The 23365-nt window shown below is 39.9% G+C and overlaps 1 pseudogene; it reads right to left on the bottom strand.

The window, feature by feature from the left end:
• Window positions 1-15176: 15176 nt before the first annotated feature.
• Window positions 15177-22097, bottom strand: LOC121795862 (annotated as a pseudogene).
• Between the last annotated feature and the right edge of the window lie 1268 nt (window positions 22098-23365).

Consider the following 23365-nt stretch of genomic DNA (forward strand, 5'->3'; position numbering starts at 1 on the left):
GGCGTGAGGTGGCTGTAAGTGGTAGCAGTCGGGTAACCCTAGCTCGGGGTTTAGATTGGTTCCACGGTGCTCCCTTGTGACTTGTTGGATAGGACGGAGGAGGTCCTTGGCCATGGTGTAGTCGTGGTTGCGACCTGAGCCATTTCTCTGTTCCTTGTGTTCTGTTTTTGTGTTTACAGTTTTAGATCCATTCTGGATCTGTTTCCTTATATTACTAACTGATTTCTTGAGTGTGCAGGTGAATTGTGGTGAGAAGCCTGTTACTATTGCAAGAGGTTAAGTCTTGTAATAGATTAGGGTTTAGTCTACCAATTCTTGTACTCCCTGAGTTGTTCTTGTTTGTAATATTTGGTGTTGTACTTGGCTTGTACCTTCTGAGATTAGCCATCTCAGTCTCTGTCATATAAAAAGAGGTCCCGGTAATTAGTGAACCCCGAGTAATCTGATCCCTACAGATGTTACTCATGAAATTAATTTTCTTATTGATTTAATCTATGTAATTGACCGTAGCAAACAAACTAAAATTATCAATATTCAAGTATCTCAAACTCGGGTACATTGATTGTTAACTCTCGACGTTGATTATCTGATTATCTCATCTATATATATGTGAAATTTGATATTTTGATGAGTCGTAATTAATGGCTAAAATAATTTTTGTATATGTTCTCAATTAGACTCGAATTGTTTACAAAAAAAAAATTTAATGTTTTGGTAAGTAACATTATCACTTAATAATAAAGTTCTCTGTTATTAATATTGTAATGTTTTAGATGTTGGAATTAAGGATTATATAAATATAATTATGATTGGTTGTGCATCACAGGGATTGCTTGATTGCTTGCCCCTTTGACTTGACTGTTTGTCTTTAGGAAGCCGTTCTAGCGGCTAAATTCAATAATTTATTCTTTGGCAATTGGAATTTCGGAATACAAGCTATTGAAGATTATTACTACCATTAATTAAACTTTATTGTATTGAAATCGACCCAGTAATTAATGAAAAGGGATGTGAAATTGGTTGATCTAGAATGGGATGAGTTTTAGTTTAGTGGGAACTCTATGTATGCTATCCTAGTGAGACATATTTTTTTGGGGGCTATCCCAGTGTAGACAATATCAACACAGTATCAACGGTTGATACTGTGTTGACATCAAAATCTTGAAATTTTACAATATATTAACATTTTATGAACATCGTGTTAAAAAGTTTGTACAATATATAGAGTAAAACATCTCATAAATTCCCAAGAAAAATATATCACGACAAAATATTCGTTCTCACTAATTGGTAAAAAATGGTTAAAGAGTATTTACATATACAAATACTCAAAAAATGCTTAGCATTGTAGTACTAAACTCTAACAGACATCTACGCTTTAAGTCCATAACAATTTAATACACTTTGACCCCCCATAGCCTAAAATTTAGTTTTGATCATTTTATTGAGCCACATAAAGAGTGTCACGACCGCGCTTCCTAAGGATAGGAAGCACGGGGAATCGTGACTAGTGGGGGAATTAAGAAGCGGGGAAGAAAGGGAAACAATCAAAGAAGTACGACATATCGGTCGAAATACGAAATTTCATTTATCAACATGGTTCCAAATCCCGAAGGTACATAACGTGAATGACATAGTTTGACAATTTAAAGGAAATCAAAGAAATTCCTAAACTTGGCATAGCGGAATCATTTGAGAGTTAGCTACTACTATGTATGAAGACACAATAGCAACCGGATCATTTATTGAATACTGTCTCTGTCCAATGCTCAACATCCTCCGTCCCCCGTCCACGCTCAACCTGCACATAGGGAAAACATATGCAGGGGCTGAGTACTTGATGCACTCAGTGAACTCATGCCCGGAATACATTCATCGTTAAGATATGTCAAGCCATCATTGAGTGAAACTCGGGTTTTACTTTAAAAGGCCGAGAAACACTAAATCATTCCTTAAAAGGTGTCTGCAGACACATCATTATCATCCTCCATCATATACCATATCTGAACCATCATGTGAAACGAGAATGTGGCCACAAACTCGATCACTGGACCGGCCGACCACAAAGGACGGCTCACGATCCCCATCAGTGCACTAGTCCGAGTAGGGACTCACTCCCTAGTCAGACCCGAATTCGTTAACCATCAAAGTCTAGTAGAACATTATCCTAGTAGACAATCAGATAGGCAATTCAAAACATAAAATACGGCATGACATACTATTTTAAACCGCCCTTATCTCACCATAACGTATCATTTCAAATAAAAGAGTTTAAGTAATAAAGCCCACCTCGATCATTTAATTTTCTGAATTTGAGTTCTCCTCTTCGATCTTACTTTGCTCGCAGAGATAACCCGTTCGATCCGAATTCTATGTGACTTTATAACATTGCTCTCATCCTTCTCATATTAATCCCAACCCAAAAGTTAGAATTCTCGAATCAAGCAATTTAAAAATAAAAATAGCTAACTTCTTAATTAAATAACAAATGGTCCGACCTTTATATTATTCCTTGGCCCAAAACTTAAAATGGGGCAGCCCAAAACCACATCTCTCCTCCTCCAAATATTGTACAGCAACGTCTCTGTCTCCCTCACTTCTTTCTACCAAAGCTCATTACATGTTCTCTCTCTGTCTCAAAACTTTAATTCAACGTCTCTGTCTCTCCGTCGCTGCTGCTTCTTCACACCGCCGCTGTTCGTAAGCAGGTTTTCCACTGTCAGACGCCACTGCTCCGTCGCTGCCTCACTCTTCGGTATTGCTCGCCGTCGGCTGCACCAATCGACCCGTTCGAGCAGCAGCTATAGTCGTTTCCGAATCTGCCGCTGCCACTGTTGTCTCTATCGCGAACAGCCGCCGCTGTCAGCACAGCACTCCGCGCCGCCGTCTCGCGGTTGGCTGCTGCTCGAGCAGTTATGAGTTGCTGGTCGGTAGCTCCTCCGTCGCCCGACGCCGCTGCCTCCTTCATCTCATCACGTCACGCAGGCAAGGCAAAGCTCTCTTGTATGTAATGTGGAGGATCCATCACTGCACTGATATCGGACTTCTCAAAATCAGCAACCTCTCGTTGCAGAGAATTGAAAAAAACTGGTTGGTGAAACGTATATTATAGAGATGAGAAGATTTGGTTTAGACGTGGGAGCGATTTAGGGAGTATGGAGAGAGGGGCGGTTTCAACGTGGGGAAGGAGTGGAAATTCGAATTCCTCCCTTTTTTATTTTGGATTTATTTAGATTTGTTTGGTATTTTATTTATAGATTACGGAGGAGGAAAATCTCTACAGAATCTTTATTTAAAATTTGAATTAAGGAATAATTGATTTTTCCCCCTCTTTTTTTACGGGGTGTTACAATCTATCCATCTTAACAAAAATTTCATCCCGAAATTTGCTTACGTCCTTCGAATATAGAATTTCTCCACCATCTTGTCTTCCAAGCAGCTTCCTCATGTCGTTTAATTAACATTGTAGTTGAAAGTCACATCGCTGCCACTTTTAATAAATTACGCTAGATTAGACTATATTAAATTAAATCGCGCACTTCGCATCATCCCTTCTTCTCTTGCACGCTCTTTTGCGTTTGTACTTCATTTCATCTTCGCTATCTTCCACTTCTTGAAATCTTCCTCGTATCCTTTTTATTCTTGTCGTTTAGGGAAAACGTAGGAAATAGTAAAATAGTTCACACATCAAGCTTGCTCCAAAGTTTCACGCAATTTTAAGAAAAAGTTTCATGGTCCATCGGCCTCCATTCGCACTCTCGGTCTTCTTGCCTCGTCGTGCATTGACAAATTAGGGGTTCACCCTAAATTTTCAGATTCTCGTTCGTTTTTGTCACTCGGGAAAGTGATAGATTATCTCAACTTAAAACTACGGTTCGCGCGTATTTAATCTAGCCTACAACATAAGCACTCTATGTTCGCAACATACTTCATCATCATTCATACTTAAAGATAACCAAGTATAACACACAACATTTTAACATTCCAAAGCAAAAACACTTTCATACTTTAAAACTCAAACTCGAAATCAAACTCATAATTTCTCTTCAAAACTTGGTCTTTTCTCAAACATCAGAAAATACTATTCTCAATTTGAAACCAATCCCTAACGGAAAGATTTTACTTCCTCGTTCTTATAAAAATTTTCTCCTCTTTCATTCTCAAAATTTCTCTCATTTTCCTTTCTCCAAAACTTTCTCATAAAAACATTCTAAAAAAACATGTTACCTTTTTCTCGGTTGAGTGTGACGAGTCGGGATGTTGAGCCTTCAATGCATAATTATCATTATCATTATTATTTTAGTCTAGTGAAACAAGTCTAGACTAAGACAGATAAAGACTCTCGGGTCCAGAGCGGAAAGAAAAATTACTCTGATACTACTCTGTCACGCCCGCATTTTCTAAGGATAGAAAACACGGTTGATCGCGACTAGGGGAGGATTAAAGAAGCGGGGAAGAAAGGGGAAAACAACACAAATCGACCATAGCTCGAAACAAATGAGAATAGCTCAAATAAAATCAGAGTATCTCAACGATCAACAACTCCAAATGAAAATATCTCAACAATACACAAACTCAAAAGAAACAATATTTAGCGGAAGCATTTCGAGAGTAGAATAATGCTATGTATGAAGACACAATATATTCTAGACATTTGATAGACATTCTTCACTTTTATGCTCAACATTCATCGCGCTCGTCACCGTTCAACCTGCACATAGGGAAAACACATGCAGGGCTGAGTACTTGATGTACTCAGTGAACAAATGCCAAAACAATTTTATAAAAATAAATTATATCATGCCACCATTGAGTGACCTCGGGGTTTTAATCTTGAAAAGGCCCGAGACACTAAAAATATCTCAAACACAAACTTTCAACTCATCCTCAAATCCTTTTTCCTCATCATTTCAAAACACAATTATTTCTCCTTGATTTATTTAAGAAACTGCCATATCTGTTCTCTAGGGTGCCGTGTAAGGGGGCCACTTTCCACGAGCACGAAAACTGGCCAACCCGTTTGATGACTCACGGTCCTCATCGTGTACACTAGTCCGAGTAGGGATGCACCCTTGCTAGGACCCGAATTGGTTTAAACTCCTAGTAGGGACTCACTCCCCACTAAGCAATCATCAACATCAATCTCATCAACATCAACATCAATCTCATCAACATCAACATCCTGCGAACGAGAATGTGGCCGCAAACTCGATCACTAGACCGGCCGACCCAAAAGACGGCTCACGATTCCCATTGGTGTACACTAGCCTGAGTAGGGACTCACTCCCTAGTCAGACCCGAATTCGATTTCAATAGGTCTAGTAAGGACAACTCCCTTGCTAAACAAACAGATAGGCATTTCTCAAAACAAAAACATGGCATGATATTCCCTTTGCAAACTTTATTTTCCTCAAAAACGTATTTGAAACATAAATCATTTTTCTGCATAGGTCGAGCATCATCTCACATCACATCAACAAGTCGAGCAATTCACAACCACTCAAAAAGCTATACAGCGCAACACGTGACAATCACTTTCACTTTAAGCACATAAATCACATAATCATGTAATAATCGCAATCACAAACATTTCGTCACATAAAATGATGCTCAAACCAATATATTAAATCGAAAGCTCTTGAAAATACTTTAGTTCGAAAGCCCACCTAGTTCGTTAAAAGTCTTTACTTGTGCTCCATTCTATTCTCGAAAATCGTGTGTCAAGTCACCCATTCATCTCCTTAATTAAAACAAAAGGCCCAACACTTAAGATTAATTCACATGGGCCAAACATTTAAATAAGAAAAAGGGCCCAAAACTTCCAACTTTTCTCACTTACGTGAATAGTGAACTCCTAGAATGAGATTTGAATTCCCCTTCTTCTTCTCGATCTCTCCCTCCGTCTTTCATCTCTCTCACTCTTCTACAGCTCTCCTTCGATCAGAACGCAGCGTCGTTGCTGTCACAGTGCAGTCAACGTCGCATCGCCGCTGCTTTCGCCTTCCGTCTCTCCATCTTTTCTCTCTGCCGTCGTACCGTCTCCTCCGCGCCACTGCTGTCAAAGCGTTGCCGACGTCGTCGCTGCCGGTGGAGTTTCATCAGCCCGTTGATGTTGTCCGTCATGAGCAGCCGCTGCTGCTGCTGTATATCTCCCGAAATCGTTCGCCGCCGCTGCCCTCTCGAAGTTTCATCAGTACGCTGTTGCTGGCCGCCGGTTGCGAGGCTGCTGATCGGGCAAAGAGGCGTCGCCGTCCAGCACCGTATCATCTCGGTCAACGCCAGTTCAGATTTCCTGAACGTGCTGGGTTTGAAATTGAGTTCGAACAGAATCCTCCTTGCTGAATTTCGACTCGCCGAACTCTCTGCTTTCACTCGGGTGCTTCCTCTCAATTGTGAAATATGGAGCAGATTAGGAAGTATAGAATGGATTATGAAACTGCCGTTTGGAACAAGGTGTAAATGAGAGTTTCGCTTGTAACTGCAGATCATGGGAGAAATCACGGTTTCTCTGAAATTGCATTTATGTGTTATCGTGGGATTGAGGAAGGCCTACACGTATATAAAAAAACGGTGAATCTCTAATTGTTGAGATTTTGTAGGGAGTGATTTACGGTAACAGTTTTGTGTTGAGAGAAAGACTGACTTGATCTTCTCCAAAATTTGGGCTTCAAAAAGTAGCTTCAAATAACATGAATTGGGCTTGAAAAATTAAATAAATTGGGTAGGAAAAGAATAATGGTTATAGACCCAAAAGTAAAATCATTCTCTCGATAAAAGAAACAATTGACGAAAAATATTTCGGATGCACCAACGATGTCCTTTCAAGAACAAATAAAAAGGTAGAAAAAGTCGGGGTATTACAGTCATACACTTAAGTTTGTAACGTGGTAGTCCAATATTTTGAATGTGATCATGATAATCTAAGGGCTAAAATTTGGTAGTATTAATTATGATAAAAATTAGGTTCATGGTTTTTCCTCTATGTTCATATGCAGATAGAGGTGCCCACGGTTCTGGAATCGGCGGTTAAGGTTTGGAACTGGACCGCGAGGGTGTTTCGCGGTTACGGTTTCGGTTTTAGTTCCGAACCGGCGGTTTTTTACGGTTTCGAACCCCCAATTTTTTGTGGTTCAGGCTTGGGTTCACGGTTTTTCGGCGTTTTTTTGCGGTTTTGGTTTGGAAACACCTGCAACCGGCGGTTCTGGCACGGTTTCGGTTCGGAAATTTTTGAACCTGAACCGAACCACGGTTCAAAAATCGACGGTTTCGGTTCAGGTAAATTCTCACGGTTTCGGTTCGAAACAGTAAGCGACGGTTACGGTTTCGGTTTTAACCGCCGGTTCGATAAACCTTGGGTAGGTCTATATGCAGACGTCCTCTCAGCATTTTATTTCATAACTATTACTCCCTCAGTCCCACGAGAGTATGCACTCTTTCCTTTTTAGTCAGTACTACAAAAGTATGCATCTTCTAATTTTAGAAACCCATTTCTCTCCCATGAGGTGAGACTCATGCATTCTTCACTAATAATATTTTAATTATTTTTTCTCCTACCAATTTCTTACTTTATCAATTATACATTAAAACTTGTATCCAACTAAAAGTGCATACTCTTGCAGGATGAAAGGAATATTATTAATGACCAGTTAATTAATTTAAATTTATTCATTGCATTCTTTAGCTTGAAATTTGATACCCACTTGTTAATACAGTCATACTGGATTTGCATGTGGCGTGAATGGTAGAAATTTACATATTATCCGCTCTTCAGGGCACCCGCAACGCTGTGCCGTTGCGGTTCCTATGCCATTCCGGCGGAACGGTTCCGCGGCGGCACGCGTTGCAGGGTGCGTTCCGTCGCCGTTCCGTGCCGTCGCCATTCCTATGCCGTGCCGCGTTCCGTTCCGGAGGAACGCGGAACGGAACGTTCCGCCACGCGCCGAGACGACGTGGCGGCCTCCCATTCGACGCGTGAAGCCCACTCGCTGCCCCGCGAGTGGGCTTCGTCCGGTGACGCAATAATTCATTTTTTTTTTTAATTCGAATTTAATAATTTTTTTTTTTGCAACGGTAATGAGACCGTTTTTTTTATATCCGTTTTTTATTTTTTTTATTTTTTATTTTATTTATTTACTCTATAAATACTCCTATTTCATACTCATTTCAATCACAAACACACATCTATTCCTCTCTATTTCCACCCCAATTTTCATCTCAAATCAACTATATTTTCCTTCTCCCAAATTTAATCAAACTAATGGATCCTTATGAACAAATGCGTCAAATATTGGAACAATCACTTGAAGAAGATCGACGACGGGAGGCGGAAGAAGCCGCGCCGCCCCAACGACGCTCCCGTACGTACATCCATCGTAACCGGGAGGAAGCCGCCGCAAGGTTAGTACGCGACTACTTCTGCGATAACCCGGTTTGGGGAGATACGTACTTCCGTCGCCGTTTTCGCATGGGGAAACCGTTATTTCTCCACATCGCGAATACTTTGGCAGCCCGGGAAGAGTTCTTCCAGGAAGGGTTCGACGCGGTCGGCCGTCCCAGCCACACGACGCTGCAGAAATGTACTGCAGCAATTCGCCAGCTTGCGACTGGACAAACGGCCGACATGTTCGACGAATACCTCCACATCGGAGACAGCACTAGGCGAATGTGCTTGCTCAAATTCTGCCAAGGCGTCCGGGCAGCCTTCACCGACGAATTTCTCCGAAGGCCAAGCACGACCGATTGTCAGTTCCTGCTCAACCTTCACGAAACAGTGCACGGATTCCCCGGGATGCTCGGCAGCGTCGATTGCATGCACTGGCAATGGAAGAATTGCCCGGTGGCGTGGAAGGGGTCCTACACGAGCGGCCACAAAGGCACCAACCCAACCGTTATACTTGAGGCCGTTGCCGACTACCGCCTTTGGATCTGGCACGCGTACTTCGGGGTCCCCGGGTCGAACAACGACGTAAACGTGCTCCACCAGTCCGACCTCTTGACCGAAGTTTTGGATGGTAAAGCGCCGGCCATCAACTTCGTCGCCAACAACCGGCTTTATAAAATGGGGTACTATCTCGCCGATGGCATCTACCCGAAGTGGCCTACCTTCGTGAAGACGTGCAGTGGGTCTGCGAACCCAAAGCAGACTCTTTTTGCGCAGAAGCAGGAGGCTGCTCGCAAGGATGTGGAGAGGGCGTTCGGGGTTCTCCAAGCGCGCTTCAACATCATCAAAGCCCCGGCTCGTACGTGGTTCATGGAAAACATGGTCGACATCATGTATACGTGCATAATCTTGCACAACATGATTGTCCAAGACGAAGGACCCGAGGCGGGAAATTGGTTCGACGACGAATCCCCCGGAAGCTCAACCGCAAGTAGTCCGCCTCGAAGTGGAGCGCATCCGTCTATACAAGAACGGTTATCTATTCGTGCAAGGACACGCGACTCTAGTGCCCACACCCAACTCCAACATGATCTAATTGAGCACATTTGGGCAAATTTTGGCGGATGAAATTATTAAAATTGTGTACTTTGATTTTTTTAGGATTTTAATTGTGTGCTTTTTATTTTTTTACGTTTAAGTTGTAATTTTTTTTAATGTTGTGTGTTTTTTAATAAAGTGTGTTTGTTTTTTAAAGTGTGTTTATTTAAATTGAATTGGGTTGGAAATTAAAAAAAATGAAATTGAATGAATAGTAATTTAAGGAACGGTTAAGGAACGGTTAAGGAACGGAGGGTTGCAGGTTCCGTTCCTTAGTTAAGGAATGGAGTAAAAAAGTACAGTGGGGCCCTCAAATAGTGGTTTAAGGAATGGTATAGGAACAGCGTTGTGCATGGCCTCAATTATTTAATTTCTGTTGATTTTTTAAAGCACTTTATTTGTGACTACGATTTGCATCACATATGGGTCTTGATTATACGGTTTTCGACGATTATTCAATAACTGAAATTTAAGCCCATGGTTGGTCCCGTTTATTGGTTAGGGATGTGATTGGTAACCAATTACCAATAGGTTAAACCTAAACAATCGATATTAACCGAAGTTTTAATTTAGCATTAAAATTTGATTTAATTTTAATTTATGTCTTAAACTACTACTCCTTGTAATTAAAATATTCAAATACCCTACGCCTAGGCATGCACAAGGGTCGAAAACCGCCGGTTCAGGGTCGTGAACCGGCGGTTCAAGGGTCGGGGAATGTATGAACCTGAACCGGCCCGCCTAGCTCCCGGCGGTTCCGGTTCCGGTTCAAAAAACCGGCGGGTTACGGGGCGGTTCAAAACCGCCGGTTTTCGGCTTGAACCGCCGGTTCCGGGCCGGTTCGACGGTTCGACGAATTGTTTTTTTTTTTTTTTTGCATTTTTCAACTTTTCAATTTTAATCAACTTACATTACACTTTTCAAGTTTGTTTTTTTTATGAAATGTGAGTAAATAAAATTGAAAAAAATACGGATAAAGTTGCAATTTTATTGAAATTGCATGTTTACAAATTACACGTTACAAGTTACAACAATTACAAATTGAAAACATATGGCGGTCTTGAAGTCTTAAACAAAATTTAAATTCAAATGAGACTACTAGTGAAGAACTAATTACAAATGACAAGAAACGATGTTGAAGTTCTTAAACGTATAAGTGTATTATATATATACTCTTAACCGGCGAAGAAGATCTTTCTACATAACTAAATTAAGGACACCTTTAGCAATTCAACTTTAAATGTTGAGTTTCGTCTAACAATCAACAAATATAGTAGAATTGTCAAAAGTTTCCCTCATTTAGGCGTATAGAGAAATATACTTCATCGACTAGAGTATATACAAATACAATTATGTAATTGTTTTTGCATATACAAAAACATATGGCGGTTCAACCCTAAACCGGCGGGTTGTCCACGGTTTCCGTCAGAAAACCGCCGGTTTCTGACCGAAAACCGGCGGTTTCTGACCGGTTTTGCAGGCCTACACACTGACCCTACGGCCTAGCCTCTGAAAAGTTGCCGGAACCGTCAGAAACCGGCTCCCGAACCGGCGGTTTACCCCGACAAACCGGCGGTTTACCCCGCGAACCGCCGGTTCCAACGGCTATACTAAACCCCTACGCGAACCCTACGAACCCCTAACCTACGAAACACTATTTAACCCTTTGAACCGGCGGTTCGAACCACCGAACCGCCGGTTTTGAACTGCCGGTTCAGGTTCAATATATTGCCGAACCTGAACCGGCCCTTCCGACCCTTCAACCCTTCTGCCGGTTCAACCCGCCGGTTCCGGGCCCGGTTCCGGTTCATGAACCGGCGGGCCCGAACCGGCGGTTAACCGCCGGGCCGGGTCGGTTTGTGCATGCCTACCTACGCCCTTCCTTGTACCCATACCCAGCCCCGATACAATAAATTTAAGAGTAAAGGCCAAAATTGGTCCTGAACATATAGCCATTTTACGATTTTGGTCCTAAACATTATCTTTTGGATTTTTTGGTCCTGCACATATGGACATTTGATCATTTTGGTCCTCCGTCAATATTTCCGTTAAAAACTAACGGTCAACATTATCTTTTGGATTTTTTGGTCCTGCACATATGGACATTTGATCATTTTGGTCCTGCACATATGGAATTTTGATCATTTTGGTCCTCCGTCAATATTTTCGTTAAAAACTAACGGTCAACGACCGATTTTTGACTAAAACAATGGGTTGGGTCGGGTCGTGTTTAGGTCGGGTTTGGGTTACACGTTAAGAAAAAAAATAATATTTTCTTAAAATCTAAGCATAATATTTTCGTTAAAATCTAAGCATAATATTCTTAAAAAATTAATTAATATTTTTTAATTAATAAAATTAAAGTATAGTATTTTTTAATTAATTTTTTCATGAATTTGAAGAAAATATTATGCTTAGATTTTATTAAAATATTTTTTTAATTATTTAATTTTATTATATAGATTTAATATTAGTATACTTTATTTTATTATTTTGATTAAAAAATGATTATTTTAATTTGGTAATTTTTTATTTATCGTGTAATATCATGTTTAAATCGTATATTAACATCATGTTTTAGTCGTTATAATATTTTTAATCAACAAAAATAACTAAAAATTAAAGTTTTATAATTTTTTAATTAATAAAAAATAATTATTTTTTTTCTTAACGTGTAACCCAAACCCGACCCAACCACGACCCGACCCAACCCATTGTTTTAGTCAAAAATCGGCCGTTGACCGTTAGTTTTTAACGAAAATGTTGACGGAGGACCAAAATGATCAAAATTCCATTTGTGCAGGACCAAAATGATCAAATATCCATATGTGCAGGACCAAAAAATCCAAAAGATAATGTTGACCGTTAGTTTTTAACGAAAATATTGACGGAGGACCAAAATGATCAAATTTCCATATGTGCAGGACCAAAATGATCAAATGTCCATATGTGCAGGACCAAAAAATCCAAAAGATAATGTTTAGGACCAAAATCGTAAAATGGCTATATGTTCAGGACCAATTTTGGCCTTTACTCTAAATTTAATAAAAAAAATTGTAAAAATGCTTATAGAAGCGATGACTTGGGTTCAATTTTAACCTAATCTATCGAACTGACCGAATAACACCGACATGATTTGTTTTCATTTAATTACAATCTTGATTATGTCTGCTTGTCGATTTAGGGATCTGTAGTTCTAAACAACAACTTAACAAAGCTGCCAATTATTAAGTGATAGATTTTCGTAGTTTCGCCTAGGTTGAGATACAATTGGTCAAAAACCAATAATTCATAATACATTATTTTTTTAAAAAAAATTAATAGATTGGATATATTTCATTATTTAGCTTTTTCATTAATTATATAGCATTTATCAACTCATAACATCATAGTTTGTTTAAACGGCTTATACTACTAAAATAAAAGCCCATTTTCAACATAACCTAAAGCGTGCTCATCAAATAGATCGGGCTTTGATTGAATTATTTATTATAATAGGCCCAACTAATCAACACAAAATGCAATTTGAACAAAGCACACCATAAAAATTATCCTACTACATGACAAGATTTATGATTTCTAGTTCATCCGTTCATTCACATCTTCTAGCATTTTTATTTTATTTTAATGCTTACTCGCTTTATTTATTTTGTGCTTCAAGTTTTGGCCATACTGGAACTCAATCTTGTTACTTGTTTTAAACTTGAGTAAAGGCCAAAATTGGTCCTGAACATATAGCCATTTTACGATTTTGGTCCTAAACATTATCTTTTGGATTTTTTGGTCCTGCACATATGGACATTTGATCATTTTGGTCCTCCGTCAATATTTCCGTTAAAAACTAACGGTCAACATTATCTTTTGGATTTTTTGGTCCTGCACATATGGACATTTGATCATTTTGGTCCTGCACATATGGAATTTTGATCATTTTGGTCCTCCGTCAATATTTTCGTTAAAAACTAACGGTCAACGACCGATTTTTGACTAAAACAATGGGTTGGGTCGGGTCGTGTTTAGGTCAGGTTTGGGTTACACGTTAAGAAAAAAAATAATATTTTCTTAAAATCTAAGCATAATATTTTCGTTAAAATCTAAGCATAATATTCTTAAAAAATTAATTAATATTTTTTAATTAATAAAATTAAAGTATAGTATTTTTTAATTAATTTTTTCATGAATTTGAAGAAAATATTATGCTTAGATTTTATTAAAAATATTTTTTAATTATTTAATTTTATTATATAGATTTAATATTAGTATACTTTATTTTATTATTTTGATTAAAAAATGATTATTTTAATTTGGTAATTTTTTATTAATTTTTTCATGAATTTGAAGAAAATATTATGCTTAGATTTTATTAAAAATATTTTTTTAATTATTTAATTTTATTATATAGATTTAATATTAGTATACTTTATTTTATTATTTTGATTAAAAAATGATTATTTTAATTTGGTAATTTTTTATTTTATCGTGTAATATCATGTTTAAATCGTATAATAACATCATGTTTTAGTCGTTATAATATTTTTAATCAACAAAAATAACTAAAAATTAAAGTTTTATAATTTTTTAATTAATAAAAAATAATTATTTTTTTTCTTAACGTGTAACCCAAACCCGACCCAACCACGACCCGACCCAACCCATTGTTTTAGTCAAAAATCGGCCGTTGACCGTTAGTTTTTAACGAAAATGTTGACGGAGGACCAAAATGATCAAAATTCCATATGTGCAGGACCAAAATGATCAAATATCCATATGTGCAGGACCAAAAAATCCAAAAGATAATGTTGACCGTTAGTTTTTAACGAAAATGTTGACGGAGGACCAAAATGATCAAATTTCCATATGTGCAGGACCAAAATGATCAAATGTCCATATGTGCAGGACCAAAAAATCCAAAAGATAATGTTTAGGACCAAAATCGTAAAATGGCTATATGTTCAGGACCAATTTTGGCCTTTACTCTTTAAACTTATACATCACACATAATCTTGCATATAATGGTACTCACATATCTGTGTAGCAGAAACAGTTTATTCAAAATTAGACAACACCTAATCCTTAGAGTAGGGATGTCAATCGGGCCGGCCCACCGGGTTTCGGGCCAACCCTACTCGGGTTGCGGGTCAATCGGGTGCGGGCTAATCGGGTTGAGATTTTTTCGGGTTATAAAAGTTCAACCCTAACCCTAAACGCTCGGGTTTCGGGCTGGCCCAGCGGGTTAATCGGGTTGCTACCGATAAAATTAACATGCAATCAATCCAATAAATAATGACGAAAATTAGTTATATTTATAAAATATAAATATTTAATTATGATAAATTTGAGATATATACTTAAACTCAAACACAAACATGATCAAATACTAATATTTGAGATTTGTGTAAAATAAAACATAAATTTATATATTTTAAAGCATGTTTTAAAACATGTTTTACAAATTTAAATATTTATTAATGAATTAGAAGTTTCTAATTTATTTATTTATTATTATATTAATAAAAGTTTAATATATAATTTATATGTTTAATATAAAATTGAATGTTATTTTTTTAATTATCTATATTATAAAAATAATCAATGAAATTGTCCAATTAGGAGTCAAATAAATAGAACAATAGAAATTTTATCGGGTTTTCGGGCCAGCCCATCGGGTTTTCGGGTCTGACCCTAACGGGTTGCGGGTTAATCGGGTGCGGGCTAATCGGGTTGTAATTTTATCGGGCTAGAATTTTAAACCCTAACCCTATAAATTTGGCGGGTTATTCGGGTCAGCCCACGGGTTGCGGGCTGCATTGACATCCCTACCTTAGAGTTCCATCTACACTTTTTCTCCAACTAATCAAAGGGATGATGATACACAATACATATTAAGGGCTGCTTCCATTCCTACTACTTGAAGGCCTAAAACACCCACACAGAGGGCCCTTCTTGCGTCTCCCGCTGCTTCTCCTCCCGTTGTAGATGATGAAGTCTCTCAGAATGATAGTTTTTCTCTTGAGAAACTTGCTCCTCTTCTTCTCATCCTCCATCTTCAACAACATGTACTGTATCTTCTGAAGCTCCAGCTGCAGCCTTCCGATCCTCTCAGACCCTTTCCGCGCCGGCTCTGCCACCTTCCTCCTCCGTGTCTTCACACCCTCTTTCTTCCTATCCGCGGAATGGCATTCTTCGATGCTCCTCACAAGCCGGCCGTTCAAATCCACTAGACTCACCACTGTTTCCTCTGCTTCCACCAGCTGTTCTTGAACTGTTTCAAGATCAACATTCTTGGCCTTTCTATAACTCTTTCTGTTTGTCTCCAGCTTGCCTCTCAGGTTTAGCACTGTTGTCTGAAGGCTCTCGAGTTTTTGGGCGTCAGAGGTCAGCCTCTCCAAGACTCTCCTACCACTCATTTCTCGGTTCAGCTCAGAACTGCTGCTGCTTCTCGAGACCTCCCACTTATCCACGCCAAGCTCCTTCTCCACGTCAGAATCCGTGAAGGGGGGATCAGAGAGGCGTCTAACGTTCTCAAACTCATTGTACACTATGTCCTAGTCAGTTATCTTAAACGACCTCCTAAGCGACTCGCCTATTGTTAGGTCTCCTCTTTTCTCCTCAGCAGTCTCCCACAGCTCAAGCATCTGATCGTCTACCCTGCCACTACCTTTCTTGCGGATCCCTTTGAGCGAGCTGCTCGTCACTTGATCGAGTGGAATGTCTTTTATTAGCATTCCGTTCTTTGCTTCGCAGGCTTTGGTTTTTATCTTCTGCAACTTGGGAGTGTTGCATGTCTCACTTCCATGTCCTTTCCTCCGGCTGTCCTCATACTTATCCCTGCTCAAGTAACGACGTGACTTCACCTGCTCTGTCTCATCCACTGCAGATTCTTGCCTGATTTTCGAGATTGATCTTCTGGGGGCTACCGGTTTGTTCATCTCTTCCATCAACTTCCCAACCGCGTTTACTCTCATCTGCAAGCTCTGTAAGCTAACAAGGGATGAGTCTTCCACAACTGCTTCAGAGTCATCTCCAACGACTTCGAGAATCTAAAAGATGCAAATGTATTATTCACAAGCATATGATGCAAGATTTAAAATACTATAACAAAAATTAGAAATGAATTGATCTACTGACAAGAGAGAGTCTGTTACCTCTGGCTCGTGATTACGGGATGCTTTGAGCTTCGTCTGAAGAAGAGCATTATGCTCAAGAAGCATTATATCCTCTCTTAGAGCAGCTATGACTGGATTGTATGCATGTAGCTGCGATTTCAACCCGCCAATTTCATTCTCCATTGAGCTAATCTCCCCTTTCATTTGCTCAACTTGAGATGTTTTTGAAGCATTTTCAATCTCAAGTTTCCAGCATACTCCACTAAGCTCCTGCAGCTTGTTCTCGAACAGAACTTCACGGATAGAAGAGATCTGAAGGTCAAAGTAAAACACCGTAGCTTCTGCTTCCCAGAGTTCAAACTCGTTGCTCTTCTCCTTGAGATCTGAACACAGAGCCTGTTCTCTAACGGTTTTCTCTTCCATCTGCTCCCGGAGTTGGGAAAGCTCGCTCTCAACGTTCCTCTTCAGCACATTAAGGCTGTCCATTTCCTCCCTCTGAGCTGTATTAGCTTCGGACAGCCGGATAATGTCCTTCTCAAGAGTCTCCTTCATCTGCACTGACTCCAGGATATCCGTTTTCAGCTCATCGAGCGTTGTGCACAATTCCCGATTAAACTTCTCGACTGTTTGAAGCCTCCTTTCTGCGTCCAAGAGCTTCCCCTCTGTTTGAAGCAAAGTCTGTCTACCACTCATAATTTCCTTCTTCATCTCAACATTGTATTCTCTCATCCCTTGCATCTCTCCTTCCAACTTTTGGACAGCATCTTTCAAGAGTTGGTTTTCTGCCTTTTGCAGCTCCAGCTTCTCTACCAATGCAGACATTTCCCTTTCAAAGCCACAATTGATCTGATGCTGTATCCTCAGATCATTGAAGAGTATTTTTACTTGTGAAGACTTCTCCTCAATGAAGCTCCTAAAAACGACTGATTCGTTAGCAGTTGCTAGGCATTCAAGTAGAGCAGCATTGCTATGCTGATCTACCTTTTGTTTCTCCTCCTTTAGATCAGAAAACTTGTTCAGTAAATTTGTATTATCCCGGCTTACTTGCAAGTATGCCTCCTCTAAAGCGTTGTAGGATTTATGCAAATCGGCTTGTTTGATAGTAAGACTCTCCAATTCAACTTCAAGCATAGCAGCATGCTGGCGACTCTCACGCACATCGGATTTCAATATTCCGTTCAGCTCTTGGAGCTTGTCGTTTTCAGTTTCTGCCATAGCGCTAATGGTTTTGAACTCCTGCTCTAGTGTCTTCCTCTGCAACTCGAATGCCATCCCCTTGGATTCTAACTGCTTGATGAGGGTCAGGAGAACAGAGTTCTCAACCAAGAGCAGCTGCTTTTCATTCTCCTGGCTTGATATGGAACTTTTCATATCTTCGAAAGTTCCAATAATATGGTGCACGGTGTTCTCCATCTTATCCTCGGGATGACAGTCCGATTCAGCTTCAAGCGCCCTGAAAACCTGGTGTATGGTCAATCTGAGTCTCTCGATTTCATCCAACAAGACTTCAGCTTCCACTTGCTGCTCAAGGCTCTCACTCTCCAGCTCCGCGATCAACTTCTCTGCCAATTTGGATGCCTCAACGTGTTTTTGGCACTCAATGATGAGAGAGCAGTTCTTCTCTTCCATATCTTTCATAAATTTGTGCAAGACGGATATCTCAAACTGAGCTTTTAGTGATTTCTCGAGTTCCTCTTCGTATTCCTTATTTTTTCAGCTATTTTCTTGTTTCAGGAAATGAATCTGATCTTCTAGTCCAGCGAATCTAGTGTCACTCTGAAGCTGGGAGGAACTTCGTTCTTGCTTCTCCATAAACAACGAGATTTTGAGTTCTTCGACTTGACAGTGAACGCCCTCCTTTTCTCTCTCGAGGCTCATGCATTTGTCTTCAAGCCCCGTATATTTCTTCTCCAAGGTTTCCAGTCTTCTCTCGACGTTTTCCAACCTAGCCGCCAAGCTACTCCTTTCCTCCAAAAGATGAGACCTTTCCTTCTTAAGCAATTCACACATTTCTTCCAATCCCTTTGATTTCTCCCTCAAACCTTCAAGTTCACCTCTTGCATTGCAGAGGGTATTCTCAACAACAGCATTTCTTTCCAATAGGTTGTGCATATTATCGGTCGTAGCCTTCAACTGAAAAAGAAGAGAAGCTTTCTCGGACATGAATGTGGCTTTTTCTTCATGGAGAAACCGGCAAGATTCCTGCAATGCTTTTATCGTGTCTCGTGAGCTCTCCAGCTCACTCTGCAAGTGCGAGATGGAGCTTTCTAGGACCTCCTTTTTATCCAAAAGTTCCTGCATGCTCTCCAGCTTACTCGACATGATTTGTCTTTCGTTACTCACCTCCTCATTCATCTCCCTCAGCAGAGTTCTCATTCTGCAAGCTCTTTATCGAACTCGTTACACAGTTTTTACTCAGACCTGCTGCTTCAACTTGTTCAACTAAAGCGTGATAGCTCCTATTCAGCCCTTCGATTTCCTCTTCCATACGCGTTATCTCCTGCTCGAGGGAATTACTTAGGTCGCTGTGGCGTGAAACTTCTTTCTCGAGTCTCTCTTTGATATCTCTCAAGGTAAGGATTTCGTTTTGCATATTTTCAACCGAAGATGAGTTTGCTCCACTCAGGCTTTGATTCTCTTCCGGAACCTGACAAACCTCTTCTTCAAGTCCTACTTTGCTTGCTTCCAAGTCCTTGAGCGTGTGGAGCATGTTTTCCAGCTCCAGCCTAAGAGCTCTCTGATCGTCTCGAGATTGAGAATGCAATTCCTGAAGAGTGGCCTCAACTTTTGCACGACGTGAGTGTTCATCTTGCAGACACGTTTGGTGGCTCTCCAACTCCTCCTGCTTCCGTGAAAGCTCTTGATCCTTGGCAGCAATCTTCTTTTCCAGTTTCTCTGCCTCTGTTTGCAGTGAAAGGTTCGACATCTCCAATAGCAAAGACTTGTCTTCAGCAGTCCTAAGCTTCAGATTTCCAATCAAAACATCATTGTTAAGGCGCTCGACTTCCTCTTTCGCACGCGTCAAGTCCTTCTCGAGCTTGGAAATTGTCTCCAAGCAGCATTTGTAGCGGAGAGCAGACGCTTCTTTCTCCTTGTTGAGATCTGCAAGGGACTGTTGAAGCTCGGAGACTTGGTTTTCAGCTGTCTCTGCTTGTTTCTTGAGCAGTTGAGCCTCATTTTCAAGAATGGTGATAAGATTCTCAAGAACTGATATCTTTTCAAGACATTGTTTGTAATCTTCTTCATTTTCACGCTCCAATTTACAGATTTCGTCTTTCAATTCCCTGCGATTCTCTTCCAAATTTGCTATCTTCTCCAAGTACTCGTTGTGTTTAATGAGTCCAGCATTCTTCTCGGCTTCTAACTGAACAAGAGCTTCCTTCAACGTCTGAACTTCTATCTCAGCTCTGCTAGCTCTCTCATTGAGCTCGATGGAGTCATCCTTGGCGTTGCTGAGCTCTCCCTCGACACTAGATAGCTCTGCCAGACACCGTTGATACTGGACAAGGACACTCTCCTTTTCAGCTCGGATATCAGCAAGGGCACGTCTCAAGCTCTCGACTTCATTCTCAGCTTCTCCAGCTCTTCCGGCCTCCTTCACGGCCTCATGATTTTCGTTTGAAAATTTCAGCACTTGAGCATGAAAAAACGGGGTCCTTTCAATAGATTTTGAATCTTCTTCGTCTCCCCCTAGTTGATTATCTTTAAGCCCGTGCAAGTTACCTGTGCGAGGAGGTTTTGAAGGCGAATCTTCAACCATCTCGACAGGTACTTGGTCAGGAAACGCCTTTGCTAAGGTCCGATGGGCTTGGCGCAACTCCCCTGTTGCGTGATTGTATCTTTCAGCTAGTGCACGATATGCCCTGTAGAATTCCTCAACTAATTCCATCAACTCGGGCCGTTTCTTGTAGTACATCTCAGCCCTTCTAGCGAATGAATCCGCATCCTCTTCAAGTAGCTTGATCATAAATTTAACTTTGGAATCAATATCTGATACATCATGAAACATAGGTCAGCATATAAAAAAGAGAAGAAAATAGCAAGCAAAAGCATCAATCTAGTGAAGATGCACATATATAGGAAACTGGATCTTCCTTTCAACGGATAGAAGAAGTTTAAACCAAAAGTGACAAACATACAAAAACACTAGACATTTCGAACAGTAAATCTTCACAACATTCATATCAGAAAAAATGAACCTGTTAGATTGTCATGGAGCCATTTAGAGTTCTTAGGGCTGTTGTGGCTATCCCACCACCAAGAATATAACCGCCTCGATTCTGAATGTGATAACGCTTCCATAACTCCAGCTACGAGCAAATAATGAGCTAGTTCAACCTCAAAAAATTGATCCTTGTATGTTAGGCTCTGCAATCCCAAAAATGACAGACAGTAAAAAACCAAAATTTTAACTATAACTTCACAAGATGCAGGACTTTTTCGAGCAAGGGCATATGGTTTTACCTTCTTGATCAGAACTGGTAAACAAAATGCAGTTCAATACCGTGAGCTCTAAGCAGTGGAAGAAATCCTGAGCCAAAGAAATAAATATGATATATTTCAGGCCTCACATGCATAAAGCAAACTAAATGTGAAAACTTTATACATATAAAGATCAAATAAAGTAAAAGAACAAGTACAGATTTAAGAAAATTAATTGCAAAATTTTAGTAGAAAGAATATGCCTAAAATCACAATAACTAAAACCACTTCCTACGCAACAAATGTCAAAACCGAATTGAAAATTCCAGGATTTAAAGTGAAGGTCTTATAGCAAAAACGTTCTGAGTAATCTAACATCAAGGGCTGTGAATTTGGATATTTCATCATGAAAAAGATAAGTTTCTTGGAACACAAAACAACTGATATTCATGAAGCTACAGAGCTAAAGTGGCCAAGCAACTTTCTGGTTTAGTAAAATTTGGGTATTGCTGTGAAAGAAACTGTTAACCAGCAATGTGCAGTTTTAGAATAAAAAATTTGTTGAACTCAAAACTCAAATTGAAGAAATGTTCTAACAAAGCAAATGGCTTTCATTGCAATGAGTTTCCCCATTACTGCAAATTGACACACGTTTTCCCTGACAACACAGATCAACAACTTCCTAAACAAACTACACAAAATTTATTACAGTAGCAGAAAGCATTTAAATGATAAAAAAAATATAAATAAATAAATAAATAATCAGAGCCGCCAAGCACAATATGAAGCCATTCATGAAAATGGGCCTCTCAGAAAACTCCAAGATTGAATCTTTCAACTAATATCAATACAAAATAAAACACAGATCCAATTTTTACAACTACCCAAAAAAAGACTCACAAAAAAACTCAGAAACTTGATCAGCAGCAGCCGCTAGATTCTCACATTCACCCCATAGCTTCTCTCTCTTTCACCAAATTCTGATTCTCTCTGAGTCTCTCCTTTCTCTCTCTTTATCTTTGAAGGGTCATCAGCATTATCAGTCTTAGGTTCTTGTTTGGTGCTTAGTCAGTGTGACAGAACTCTGTAGTGAAAAAACTTTTATGGAAACAATGAAACTATACATACAGATTGAGATTGTGTGTATGTATACGTGTCTTTAAGAGCATCCGCAGCGGTGCGCTCGCTGGGAAGGACGGCGTCCGTGCCGCTGGCACGGCAGCACTGTCGCCGCTGCTGCACTCCCGCCGCTGGCACGATGCTGTTCGATGCATCGAGCACGTCCGTGCTGCTGAGCAGGCTACGTGGCGCGTTTCTATTGGCCAACGGATTATCAGTTGGAAATTTATTTATTTTTAAATCGAAACTAATACCAAAAATTTTAAAAAATATATTTTCAGATTCCCAAAAATATGGTAGTTTTATTACCGTTTTTCTGAATTTATTTTGATTTTTTTATAATTTTTTATTTCTAAAATCATCTATAAATACACACATTCATCATTCATTTTTCACATCAAATCATCTCTCATTCATATCTCATTCATACTTTTTTCATACAACTCATCTACATCTTCCTCTCTCACTCAAACCCTCTCAAATGGATTTCACCGATATCATGGCGGAAGCGGAGCGCAAAGAACAAGAATATTATGAACAATATCGTGTCGCCTATGAAGCCTATGTCGCCGCCACTACCCCCGCCCCTCCTCCTCGACAAGCTAGATCAATTCGCCGCTACATCCCTCGTGACCGGGAGGGAGCCAACGAAAGGCTCGTTGCAGACTATTTTTCCGACCAGCCGCGGTTTCTGAAAGATTACTTTCGGCGTCATTTTCGCATGTCAAAACAGTTGTTTATGCGTATTGTCAACACATTATCCGTCTGTGTTGAATACTTTCAATCAAGTAGAGACGCAACCGATCAGCAAAGTCTCTCAGGGTTGCAGAAGTGTACTTGTGTCATCCGACTACTTGCTACTGGGCAAACAGCTGACCTCTTATACGAGTATTTGTATGTCGGTGAGTCAACTGAAATCATATGCCTTAAAATTTTTTGCGACGGCGTTCGTTCTGATTTCGATGAGGAATTCCTTCAGGCACCCACCACCGATGATTGTCAACGGTTGCTTCGTCTTTACGAAATAGTCCACAGTTTTCCCAGTATGCTTGGCAGCATTGACTGCATGTATTGGAAGTGGAAGAATTGTCCGACTACTTGGAGAGGGCAACACTTAAGCGGTCACAAAGGCGGCGGCCCAACACTTATCCTTGAAGCTGTAACATCCCAGATTTTTGTGACTTTTAATTAATAAGTTGAATTGAAATTTCAAATATGAAATTTATTGTTTCTATGTGAT

This window comes from Salvia splendens, chromosome 3, assembly GCF_004379255.2.
Source record: "Salvia splendens isolate huo1 chromosome 3, SspV2, whole genome shotgun sequence".
Lineage (NCBI taxonomy): Eukaryota > Viridiplantae > Streptophyta > Magnoliopsida > Lamiales > Lamiaceae > Salvia > Salvia splendens.